The 12,721-nt window shown below is 45.9% G+C and overlaps 1 protein-coding gene and 1 long non-coding RNA gene across 8 annotated transcripts in view; one reads left to right on the top strand and one right to left on the bottom strand.

Annotated features, from left to right (window-relative positions):
* The window catches only part of RAB3B (RAB3B, member RAS oncogene family), an 82,365-nt gene that overhangs the window by 45,296 nt on the left and 24,348 nt on the right, over positions 1-12,721 (bottom strand). The window lies entirely within an intron of this gene.
* On the top strand, positions 252-11,786 carry LOC111098968. Of its 2 annotated transcripts, XR_005370226.1 has the most exons (4): positions 252-401; positions 978-1,039; positions 9,497-9,645; positions 9,925-11,786. It is a non-coding gene; the product is annotated as an uncharacterized LOC111098968 (long non-coding RNA). The 2 variants fall into 2 exon arrangements; XR_005370227.1 differs by lacking the exon at positions 978-1,039 and having other exon boundaries at positions 252-565.

Below are 12,721 nucleotides of genomic sequence, written 5' to 3'. Positions count from 1 at the left end.
CCCCCCCCGGGGGTGTGACCTCGGCCCGGCGCTAAGCCCCCACGTCTCCGGGCCTGGGCCGGGGGACACGGCGCCGCCTGCCTCTTCTGGGGCCCAACGAGGTCACCGATCGGCCAGCGGCCCGGGGAGCAGCGACAGGCCCCAGCCCGAGCCGGAGCCCGGGAGGCTCCCGGCGAGGTCAGCCGCGGGGCGGGGCCGGCGGCCGGCGGGCAGCTGGGGCCCGGGTGAGCGGAGCACAGCCGGCCGCTGCAGGAGGAAAGCCGGGCCTCCCCGGGCCAGGGCTGGGGGCCCGCAGAGCCCGCCACGCGGCCTTACGCCCGAAGCGGCCGTTAGTCAGGCGAGGGGCCCCCGGCGGCCGCACGAAATAAAGGCAAATGGAAGTTTGCTGGTGGAAAACAGAGGTCAGGGGGGAGGGAGGTGTGAGGGGAGGGTAATCCCTGGGGAAAGGGAGAGCGAGACACAGAAAAGTGCGCCCTGTCCCAGCCAAGAGGACCCTAAGCAGGCATGATAAATACACGCAGTCTGGGATCCTGGATGGGATCCTGGAACAGAAGAGGGATATTAGGTAAAAACTAAGGAAATCTGAATAAACTCTGGACTTTGGTTAATAATAAGGTATCAATATCGGTTGATTAGAACCAACGTACCATATTAATTTAAGATGGTAATAATAGAGGAAACTGGATGCTGGGTAAATGAGAACTCTGCACTTTCTTTATAATTTTTCTGCAACTAAAGCTATTCTATTGTTTTAAAGATTTTATTTATTTATTTGAGACAGCGGGAGGGAGACGGAGCACAAGCAGGGGTAGGGGCAGAGGGAGAAGCGGACTCCTCAGGGGGGTGGGGGGGTGGGGGGGTGGTTCTATCCCAGTTCCTTAGGATCATGACCTGAGCTGAAGGCAGACGCTTAACGGACTCAGCCACTCAGGCGGCCCTACAACTATTCTAAAAAATAAAGTTTTTGTTTTTTTAAGTGCATCCTGTGTTTCGATTGGGGGTTTGGAGAACACATGGGTGCAGAGTGGACTGCCTGAAGGTAAGTGACTCAAGATAGAGCTGGGAAGGCAAAAAAGGGCCTGGAGTGCCAGGCAAAGGAGTTTATTGGGTACCAGTACCAGCCCTTCCTGGGCTTTGAGCAGTGGAATGACAGTGATCAGAGAGCAGATGGAGCACACAGGGGGACCCGCTCGGGCTGCTGCTACAGTCTAGGGGGTAAATAAGGAGAACCTGAGGTCGGAAAGGGGCAGAAGCGAGGCTCACAGTTAACCCTAGGTAAATATTTATGGAGCAGAACCATAAATATGGAGGAGAGGAGGGAAATGTGGGAGATAGAATTGATGGTTCTCATCAACAACTGGATGACTAGGACAAGAGCTGAGAAGAAAAAAGGAGGACCCTCAGTTTTGACGCAAAGGTTCAAAGAGAGGGACTATAGATACTCCCTGGGACTTGACCTCCCATCCTTTCCCATCTTGTCCACCTCCACCCTGGGGCTTGAGCTCAGAGCCCTGCGTCACTAGCACAGAGCTGACACACTCACAGAGGAAGGTGAGAAGCACAGGATAAGAGTCTCCAGCCGTCACCTGGCAACCCAAGGTGTGCGCCAAGGGTGTGGGGGAAAGGGGAGGCGGTAGAAGGAAGAGATCACAAATCCTCCGTTGAAAGGCCTCCCCTACCGCTGCCCCCACCTCAGCAACACATCAGGCAGGACAAGCAAGCTAGGGGAATCTTTGAAGGCTCCAGAGGCAACTGGGTATCTCTAGGAGCAGACACGGCTTCTCTCTCTATCCCTCACTGAAAATGGGGGTAGAAGGTCCACAACTCATGTGTAGTTTCTCTGCTGATGGACTCTACCCTGGAAGCCCCATGCCTCACAATCTTTAAAATGGTAGCAACCAAGAGCAGTCACAATAGTATGGTGCAATAGAACACTCACGAACCTACCCTGGCTCTACTCTCACTATGTGGCTTTGGGCAAGTTTATTGAGCCCCTAATATATAACAGGCATGGCGTTAGGTCCTTTCCTTATATTGTCTCATTTAATCTTTACTCCACTACTAAGAAGTAGTCATTAATATTATTCCTCTTTTAGAGCTAAGGAAACCAGGCTTCAGCGACATGTTATTTATCACAGTGCTGGGGCCACGTCTTCATTCTGCTTCTATCACTGCTGAACTAACCCGACTCCATTCTTCCTTTCACTCTGCCAGGGAAGCAGCTCCTTGCAACCTACTACACTAAGGGCCAGGTCACTTACTTACATACCTATGTCTCAGCATCGTACAACTTTGATGCCCATCAGAATCACCTGGGAAGTTGTAGTGGGGTGGAGAGAGGGAGCAGAAGGAGCGCAGCTGGAAAGCTAAGAGGAGATAGTTTATAACACATAACCCATCCCTTTCTGGGCGTTTGCTTGGAGGCTCCAAATGTCAGCCATGATATTGGCTCCCTATCACCTGTAAGGTCTCTGCGGCATCACAGGGCAGTGGGAAGAAGGAAGGGCGCTGGCTGTGAAGAGTACAGGATCTGGGGGCCCCTGGGTGGCTCAGTCGGTTAAGTAAACCAATACTTGGTTTTGGCTCAGGTCATGATCTCATGGGTCCTGCTGGAGCCCTCAGTCAGGCTCCATGCTCAGCAGGGAGTCTACTAGAAGATTCTCTCTCTCCCCCTCTCATTCCCTCACACGTGTGTGTGCACTTTCTCTTTCTGTCAAATAAATAAATAAATCTTAAAAAAAAAAATACAGCCTCTGGCAGCAGATGGCCCTAATTTTGAATCTCAGCTGTGCCATTTACCAATCTTAGCAAGATTTGGTTGAGTTCCTTAACTTTTGAGTCTTGGTTTTCTCATTTGTTCTGTGCAGTATAGTTGTAATAATTTTTTGAAAAATGCATGGAAAGCATTTGCACAATATACAGTTGCTTCTGAATAAATTACAACCCTTAGCAACATTTTCACCACCTATTGAGTGCTTTCTAAGTGCCCAAGCCCTTACCCACATGAAGATATAACAAGAAGGGTAGGGGAAGAGGGCACAGGACATGCAGGGGTTTTGAAGACAGATCTCAATTCACATCTGGACCTTGCCACTTGCTACTTGTGTGAACTTAAGTAAGCTACCTAACTTTGTTGGACTTTATATTTTACTTATCTGTAAAATAGGGACAATAACAGTACCTAGCTCACAGGGTCTTGTGAGGATTAAATGAGTTGATAAAAGCTCTGAGCCCAAGGGTGCCTAGCTGGCTCAGTTAACGGAACATATAACTCTTGATCTCAGGGTCATGAATTCAAGCCCCACATTGGGGATAGAGTTAATTTTAAAAAAAGAAAGAAAAAAAATATATATAAAGGCACTGAGTACAGATGGCCACCAGCCAGTGCCACTGGCAGCTCACAGCAGCCCTGTGACAGGTGAGAATATTTTACATAAATGGTAGTTCAGGTTTATTGCCACAATAATTATTAATGTGTGAAATCAAGAGGGAGGCATTCTAAGTAGGAATGCACCTCCATCAGTCTCTTTTTTTCTTTGAAAGATTTATGTATTTATTTGAGAGAAAGGGAGCATGAGGGGAGGGGCAGAGAGGGAGGGAAAGAGAGAATCCCAAGCAGACTCCCTGCTGAACTGAACACAGAGCCAGACTCAGGGCTCCATCCCATGACCCTGAGATTGTGACCTGAGCTGAAACTAAGAATCGGACGCTTAGCGGGGGGGCTGGGTGGCGCAGGTGGTTAAGTGGCTGCCTTCTGCTCAGGTCATGGTCCCAAGGTCATAGGATGAAGCCCCATATCAGGCTCCCTACTAATAGGCTGTCTGCTTCTCCCTATGCCTCTGCCCCTCCCCCTGCTTTGTGCTTTCTCTTTCTCTCTCTATCAAATAAATAAAATATATTTTTTAAGATTTTACTTATTTACTCATGAGAGACACAGAGAGAGAGGCAGAGACACAGGCAGAGGGAGACGCAGGCTCCTCGGGGTGAGCCCGATGTGGGACTCAATCCTGGGACTCCAGGACCATACTATGAGCCAAAGGCAGACACTCAGCCGCTGAGCAACCCAGGGATCCCGTTAATAAAATCTTTAAGAAAAAAAGAATTGGATGGCTTAATGGACTGAGCCATCCAAGTGCCCCTCCACCAGCCTCTTGACTTCTAAAAGCAGGAATCAAAAGAAAGCAAGGCTCTATTCCGCCCCCCCCCCCCCCCCCCCCCCGTCTGTCTTGGTACCATCTGTCTGCATTTTAATTTCTTACATTGTACCTTTTACTCCTCTACTCATGTCAGTCATGGCAAGCAACCCAAATCTCTCAAGCCACCTTTGATCTCTGGCCTCTGAATCCCATATAGCTCTGTACTTTATCTTTTCCAACCCTAGCCCCTCCGTTCCCCACGGACACCTCTCTCTGGGCCTTCTGACACCCAAAGTGAGTCATCAGAGAAATCTCTTTCTTCGTCTTCTCTGAATGTTTAATTCACCCCCTTGCTGCGATGGAAACCTGGTTTTCCCTGAGGACACAGCCTCCCCTAAAGTCTCCTAAATTGATGGTGGCTTCCTCTCTCACCACCTTTGAATCTCTGGGCCAGCAGGTGGAATAAATATTGTTGCTTTTCACCCCTGCTTCCAGATCATTCTCTTTCCTGCCTTCAAAAATCAAAACACCTCCAGCTTTAAATCTCACATCTTGACATTCTGCCACCCACTTATCTGCCTACTGACCAGTCAACAACTCCTGGTTCGCTTTTCATTCTCTCCATAATTCTTGGTGATTTCAAAGTCCATAGAGATGAGTCTTCCAACATCTTGGGGCTCTCACTTCCTTGAGCTTCTTTCCTCCAGCAATATTCATGTCTAACCCCTCCCAGCTCAGCCACTCACCCTCCTCATCATACCCTGCATCTTGTCATTGCCAATAGTCATTTCCAGCCTCCCATTTTCAGATCTCTAGGATTTTTCTAGCTCATTCCTTCAATGGTCATCAACCCCTATGATCTCACTGTCTTCTACCCCTCTTATGTCATCACCTCCCTCTCTGCCCAGCTTGAATCCTACGGCCAAAAATACACTGGCTTCCCTGCACACATTCCTGACTGCCCCGGCCTTCTATTGCTTTGTCCATACCCGGGAAAACAATACTTTTATTAAATCCAACTCTCGGGATCCCTGGGTGGCGCAGCGGTTTGGCGCCTGCCTTTGGCCCAGGGCGCGATCCTGGAGACCTGGGATCGAATCCCACGTCGGGCTCCCGGTGCATGGAGCCTGCTTCTCCCTCTGCCTGTGTCTCTGCCTCTCTCTCTCTCTCTGTGTGACTATCACAAATAAATAAAAAAAAATTAAAAAAAAAATCCAACTCTCTGCCTATTCTATGACTATATCCACCGAGCAAAAAGTGATTAGAGAGAAACACACAACCATGTTTCAAATTCATGAATTCATGAATTTAAATTTATGATCACTAATTTCAACTGGAGCCTTTTTTTTTAAAGATTATTTATTCATTCATTCATTCATTCATTCATGATAGAGAGAGAAAGAGAGAGGCAGAGACACAACACAGGCAGAGGGAGAAGCAGGCTCCATGCCGGGAGCCCGACGCGGTACTTGATCCCGGGACTCCAGGATCGCACCCTGGGCCAAAGGCAGGTGCCAAACCGCTGAGCCACCCAGGGATCCCCTCAAGTGGAGCCTTAATGTTAATGAGCAATCAAATTACATTTCCCTAGCCTATTCACTCTCCTGCCTTCCCACAGGACAGTCTCCTCTCCCTTGAATCTCCATACTTCCTGCCCTCATCCTCGCCCTCAGCTGATGACTTTCTACTTCTTTGGAAAATGGTATCAGGAGAACTCCCACTAGTACATGTCACCTCAACCTGTGCGCATGATCCCTGCTCTCTCCCCTGTTGATGTGGATGCATAGTCTGTGCTCCTAGCAAGGGCTCAGCCTCTGCTTGTGAGGCCACCTCCTCTCATCAATTCAAGGATATCATCCCAGTAATTCTCCCCTCTCTCCTGTAGCATCAGTTTTGTGTTTTTGTTTCTTTGTTGGTTACTTAGTTGGCTGAGCTCTACTGGATTGCTCTGCCGGCATACAAACATGCTAACAACAACAAAAACACTCCCCCCCTTCACCTTCAGCTACCATTTGACTCCTTTCCCTAAGAGCAAAAATCCTTGGGGGGGTCTGGGGGGCTCATTCAATTAACCATCTGCATTTGGCTCAGTCATGATCTGGGGGGGGGTCCTAGGATTGAGCCCCACATCAGGCTCCCTGCTCAGCAGGGAGTCTGCTTGGCCCTCTGCCCCTCCCCAACTCGTGTGCACTCTCGCTCTCATAAAGTCTTTAAAAAAAAAAAAGCAAAAATTCTTGCAAGTGCTACGCATACATGGTATGTCCAATTTCCCTTCTCCCACTCCCAGCAGGCTTTCATCCCTACTACTCCACCAAATAGCTTGTATCAAGGTTACCACTGAAATCCATGTTGTTAAATCCAGAAGTCAATTCCCAAGCCTTAGCCTCACATTCATGACTAGCAGTAGCATTTGACACAGTTGGTCTCTCCTTCCTCCAAAAACTCTGTCTCTACTTGGCTGCAAAGACACCATACTTTCCCTTTTCAGTTGCTCTTTTTCAGTCTCCTTTGCTGATTCTTACTTATCTTCCAAACATCTTAGTGTTGGAATATCTCTGGGCTCAGTCTTCAGAACTTTTCTTCTTTCTATCTGTTGATTTTATTGGCTTCACCACCTCTATGCTGATGACTTGCTAATTTAGATCTCCAGCCAGGGCTTCTGCTCTGAACTCCAAACTCATTCATCCAACAGCCTATTCTATATCTCCATTCAGTTTTCCAACAGGCATCTCAAAATTAATGAAACCAAAACTCAGTCTCAATTGTCTCCTCAAATCCTGCTCTCCCTGCTTTTACAAGTATCTTTGACCTTCTGGTCACTCAACCAAACCCTCAGCATCATCCCTGACTCCTTGTCTTCCTTCTGTCCCCACACTCAACTCATCAGCAAATCCTGTCAACAATATTTTCAACATACACGCATCATCTGACCATTTTTTCTTCCACCACTACTACCTCTCTACTACCAGCCACACCATTCCTGGCCTGGATCATTGCAAATCCTAACTGATATTCCCTGCTTCTGCCCTATGTCTGTTAATAATTTATCCTTGAAATAAACATAATCCTTCCTCAGAGCAATCGTATTCAATATTGAAGTGTAAGTCACTAAAATATTTTGGAGTTAGTAGTGATGGTTGCACAATTTTAGGAATACTAAAAATCACCAAACTGTATCCTTTAAAAGGGTGAATTTTATAAGATATGAATTATATCTCAACTTTTAAAGTGTTACTAACTATAACATGAATTGGACCCTGGAACAGTAAAAGGACATTATTTGAAAACTAGTGAAATGTAGATAAAGTCTATAGTTAAGTTAATAATATTGTACTAATTTTAATTTCTTAGTTCGAAAAATGTACCATGGTTATGTAAGATGTTAATATTAGGGAAACTGGGTGAAGGATATATGAGAACTTGCTGTACTCTCCTTGCAAATTTTCTATAAATCTAAAATTATCTAAAAATAAAGTTGATTTTAAAAATGTTAGTCAGATCATGTAATTCCTCTGCTCAAAACCCTCCCAACTCATTCTGAATAAAACCTGAAGCCTTTCCTTAATTTTTTGAGGAATCTTCATATGGTTTTGCTTAGTGGCTGCACCCACATTCCCAACCAACAGTGTACAAGGTTAGACAAGTGTACAGTGGAATAATGGTTCCGATGTCTCCACATCTTCACCAACACTTGTTTTTTTTTTGTTGTTTTGTTTTGTTTTGTTTTTGTTTTGTTTTGTTTTGTAATAGCCATCCTAACATATATGAAGTAATACTTTATGGTTTTGATTTGCATCTCCTTGATGACTAGTAACGCTGAGCCGTTTTCATATACCTGTTAACCATTTACCTGTCTTCTTTGGGAAAATGTCTTTTCAAGTCTTTTGATAGAACTGCCATATGATCTAGCAATCCCACTTCTGGGCATGTATGCAAAAGAACTGAAATCAGAATCTCAAAGAGGAGGGGCTCCCTGGGTGGCTCAGCGGTTTAGCGCCACCTTTGGCCCAGGGTATGATCCCGGGGCCCTGAGATAGAGTCCCACATTGAGCTCCCCACAGGGAGCCTTCTTCTCCCTCTGCCTGTGTCTCTGCCTCTCTCTCTCTCTCTCTCTCTCTCTCTCTCTGTCTCTCATGAACAAATAAAATAAAATCTTAAAAAAAAATCTCAAAGAGATAGCTGCAATCCCATGTTCACTGCAGCATTTTTCACAATAACCAAGATATGGAAACAATCCAAATGCCCATTGCTAAATAAATGGATATAGAAAGTGTGGTATGCACATATAATGGAATATTATCCAGCCCTTGAAAAAAGGAAATTCTGCATTTGCAACATATGAATGAACCTGAAGGACATTATGCCAAGTGAAATAAGCCAATCACAGAAAGACAAAAATTGCATGATTCTATTTATGACATATCTAAACTAGTAAAACTCATAGAAGTAGAGAATAGAACAACGGTTTCTAGGGATGCCAGGGTGGCTTAGTCATCAAGTGTCTGCCTTCTGCTCAGGTCAGAATCCCAGGGTCCTAGGACTGAGCCCCGCGTAGGGCTCGTTGCTCAGCTGGGAGCCTGCTTCTCCCTTTCCCTGCTGTTTGTGCTCGCTCTCCCTATCTCTGTCTCTCAAATAAATAAAATCTTTTAAAAACCAAAACAAAACAGTGGTTTCTGGGGCTGGAGGGAGGGGAAATGGAGAGTTGTTTATTGGTATAAAGTTTCAGTTATACAAAATGAATAAGTTCTAGAGATCTCCTGTATAACAGAGTGCCTATAATTAATAATGCTGTGTTGTGCACTTAAAATTTTATTGAAAAGGTAAATCTCATGTTAAGTGTGCTTATCACCAAAAAAAAAAAAAAAAGAAAGAAAAGAAAAGAAAAAAGAAAAAGAAAAAGATGTGGAGAAGGGGACACAAGAAAACATTTAGATGTGATGAATATGTCTATTACCTTAATTGTGGGGATGGTTTCACACATGTTTGCCTAAGTCCAAATTCATCAAATGATATACATTAAATATGTACCCTTTTTTTGGTGTCATAAAACTGTTTTTAAAAACTCCAAAGTCTAGTTATGGAATAAATAAGTCATGGAAATAAAGGAGGCAGCATAGGGAATACGGTCAGTGATACCATAATAGCGTTGTGTGGTGACAGCTGATAGCTGCCCTTGTGGTGTAGCATGATGTACAGAGAGGGTGAGTCACCATGTTGTACGCCTGAAACAAACGGAACATTGTGTGTCAGCTATCTTCAAAAATAAATTTTTTTACACAAATTTTATATATAGGCCCATACACTCCGCCCCTCCCACCAGCTCTCTGGGCTCATCTCTGACCACTGTCCCCCTGTTCCAGCCACACGACCTTACTGCTCCAGGAGTGTGCCAGGGAATCCCCTGCCTCGGGGCCTCAGGGCTTCTGCACGTGCCATTCCTTCTGCTTCTTGTGGAGGGAACAGCTGCACCCCGTGGCATATGATGCAGAGGCAGGAGCTGTGACTGCAGGTACCAGAGGAGTCCCATCCCCTCACAGGAAAAGCTGCACAAAGCACACTACTGCGACACATGACCTTCCTTCATGTCAACCCCCTTTCTTGGGATGTCTCCATTACACCCTCCCTCTTTCCCCATTCTGGAGTGCCACCCCCACTGCCTTCCTTCCAGAAATCTTTTTTACCCACTCTTCCCAATACTGAACTCTTCCCTTTAAATTTCCATTGCATTCACTCAACACCACACATTTTAGTTTTTTATGGTTTTCTAACTTCTTTTTTATCTCCCCAGCTAAACTCTTTGTGCTATTAGGGCACAGCTCTGCCGAGGGAGTCAGCCACCAACCATCGCCCTCAGCACGGGACTGAGAAAGCATTCAGGTGGGCGTCCATCAGTTCCCGAAAGACATGCGGAGTCCAGCTCAGAGCACGTCCAGATGCCGGTGCCACGAGTCAATCCCTGGGAGTACCAGAGTTAATGATAACAAAAACTACAAAGTAATAATCATTTAGTAGGTGCCAGGCACAAGGTTAAGCATCATCTTATCTCATTCTCTCAGTACTATGTAGGTGCTACTGAAATTACCCTTATTTCAGAAAGAAGAAAGCGAAGCACAGGCCGGTAACAGGACCTGAACAAGGTAACAATGGCAGGAATGGGTTTGTAGCGTGGGCCTGGCTCACCGCTCACCCCACAGCCTCTGCTGCTGAGGACAGGCTGCACTGCTTCCCAAACATGCAAATCATTTCAGGGAATGTCGGAACACTGCCATGAAGCAAAAGCTGAGGCCAGCCTGGACCACAGACCCAGAGAGAGACAGCTCTGCCTCAGAGGACGTTATGATCTGTGAGACCTGACTCATTACAATATGGCCACCTCCTCCATGAAACCCTCCCTGATGTTCTCAAGCTGAGAGGGAGCACTCCCTGTCTGAACTCCTTTAGAACTTTCTGTGCCTCTCGAGGCATCATTCATGTTTACAGCATCATTAATATTTGTACACAAGTTACATCTGTCTTATTGCACCAGTGCCTCTTAGAGGAAGGGATGGGTCTCACCAGTCCCTATCACAGCCAGCTATATGACGTGTCCTAAAAGCAATCACGCTTTGGCAAATGTCTTTTCTTTTGTTGGTAAAGATCTTCCCCAGCATTAACCTGAAAAACTCTGACTCATTTACCAAGACCCAGCTCAAGTGTCCCCTCATTTGTGAAGCCAAAAATAACTTCCCCAGGCAGAGGTAGCAGCTCCTTTCTCTCTCCTACAGCACTTTATCTCCTTATTGTACCATTCCTATTGTATCATAGCTGTCTATTTGCCCTCATATGACAATGCCTGGAACGTAATAGGTACGGGGTTATTGAATGAATGAGTACACAAATGGGTTGTAGGTATTTATTTTTCTACCACACCAGTCTGGGTAGAGGTAAGGGGGTGGTGACCCAAAAAATGGAGGCCCCTTGAAGCCCCTTGGAGCCAATAAAGACTTCTGGTTAACTCATTTGCAAATTCCAAAGGCAGACTATGCCTGCAATTCTGATTTGACTTCCCATAGTCTTTGTTGTGATTTAAAAAATAAGATTAAACCTCTCCAGCAGCTGGTTCCTACCGGCTTTGGGGAGATGAAAGTGTCAACATGTCTGCAGCCACACCAGGAAACTTGCTGCCTAGAAAAATCAGTTCTGATTATCATAAGAGCTAAGTATGAGATGTTGTACTCAGGAACTGTTTCCATATTCCTGGGGCCACCGGGACCTGTCAGAGCCCCAGCATCCCTATTCAGCCTCCAGCCTCCTCTGTGCTGCCTACCAGTCTCTCTATGGCTGGCCAGCTTATGTTCAGGTGGCCAGATTTCACCTTCCTGAAGTGGTAGGAATAACTCCGGAATGTGTTAAGAAACCTCACTGTGGGGGCAGCCTGCGTGGCCCAGCAGTTTAGCACCACCTTCAGCCCAGGGCATGATCCTGAAGACACGGAATCGAGTCCCACGTCGGGCTCCCTGCGTGGAGCCTGCTTCTCCCTCTACCTGTCTCTGCCTCTCTCTGTGTCTCTCATGAATAAATAAGTAAAATCTTTTTAAAAAGGACTGCTTAAGAGCCACAATCCTTCTTAATGTAGATTTCTGATATGATCATATTTCCCCACATTCCTAAGCTCCATTACATTTATTTCATTCTTTTTTTTTTTTCCTTTTAGAGAGGGAGAAAGAGAGAGAGAGAGAGAGCAGAGTAGAGAGGGGCAGAAGGAGAGAGAGAGAGAGACTATGAAGCAGGCTCCACACCTAGCATGGAGCCCTATGCAGGGCTTGATCTCACAACCCTGAGATCATGACCTCAACCAAAATCAAGAGTCTGATGCTTAACTGACCAAGCCACCCAGGCACTCCATATTTATTGCATCCTTATATTACTTGTTCTAAGGTATGTCTTTGACATTCTCAGATTTAATATTCACTACTTTTCATAATTTTAAGTGACTTTCAAGCCATGTGGTAACCTAAATTTCTTCAAGAGGGTGGTGTGGAAGTAAGATAGTTGGTTAGTAAGTGAATCTAGCTGGTGGCTTCCCAACAGCCTATGTCATCTGGTCTTATTGTTCTCAGCTCTCAGTTATGTAGGAAGTCACTTGTTGTTACCATAGAATTCAGGATTCCCAGAAAATCTCTTAAGGCTCCTCTTATTTTTCTCAGTTTTCATTATTCTGCCCAACTTCCCTTCAGAGTGAATGCTTACTTCTCTCTCTTTAATTATTAAGAGTTGTTAGAGGAGGGACTCTCCCTTCCCCCAAGAGTAAGACTGAACATGGAGATAGAGGCATCTAATGCCGACCTGGGTGGGATGCTTTAGGCATGAAGCATTAGTAAGTCTGGGCCACATGGACTTTGACCTTGGATGCATATCGCAGGAGCTAATTGCTGCTGTCCCATGTTGGCCTGCGATTGGGTTTCTACGTCTACCTGACTCCAGAGTGAAGTATTAGGAAGCTCCACTTCCCTGAAGACTTGGACCAGGTGCTTCACCCTAGCTTTTATCAGTCATAAGGCTGTCACATTACTCCCCATCTCTCTGACTTCTGCATCTATCTCTCA

This window comes from Canis lupus, chromosome 15 (genome assembly GCF_011100685.1).
Source record: "Canis lupus familiaris isolate Mischka breed German Shepherd chromosome 15, alternate assembly UU_Cfam_GSD_1.0, whole genome shotgun sequence".
Lineage (NCBI taxonomy): Eukaryota > Metazoa > Chordata > Mammalia > Carnivora > Canidae > Canis > Canis lupus.
This window is presented reverse-complemented; position numbering and strand designations above follow the sequence as displayed.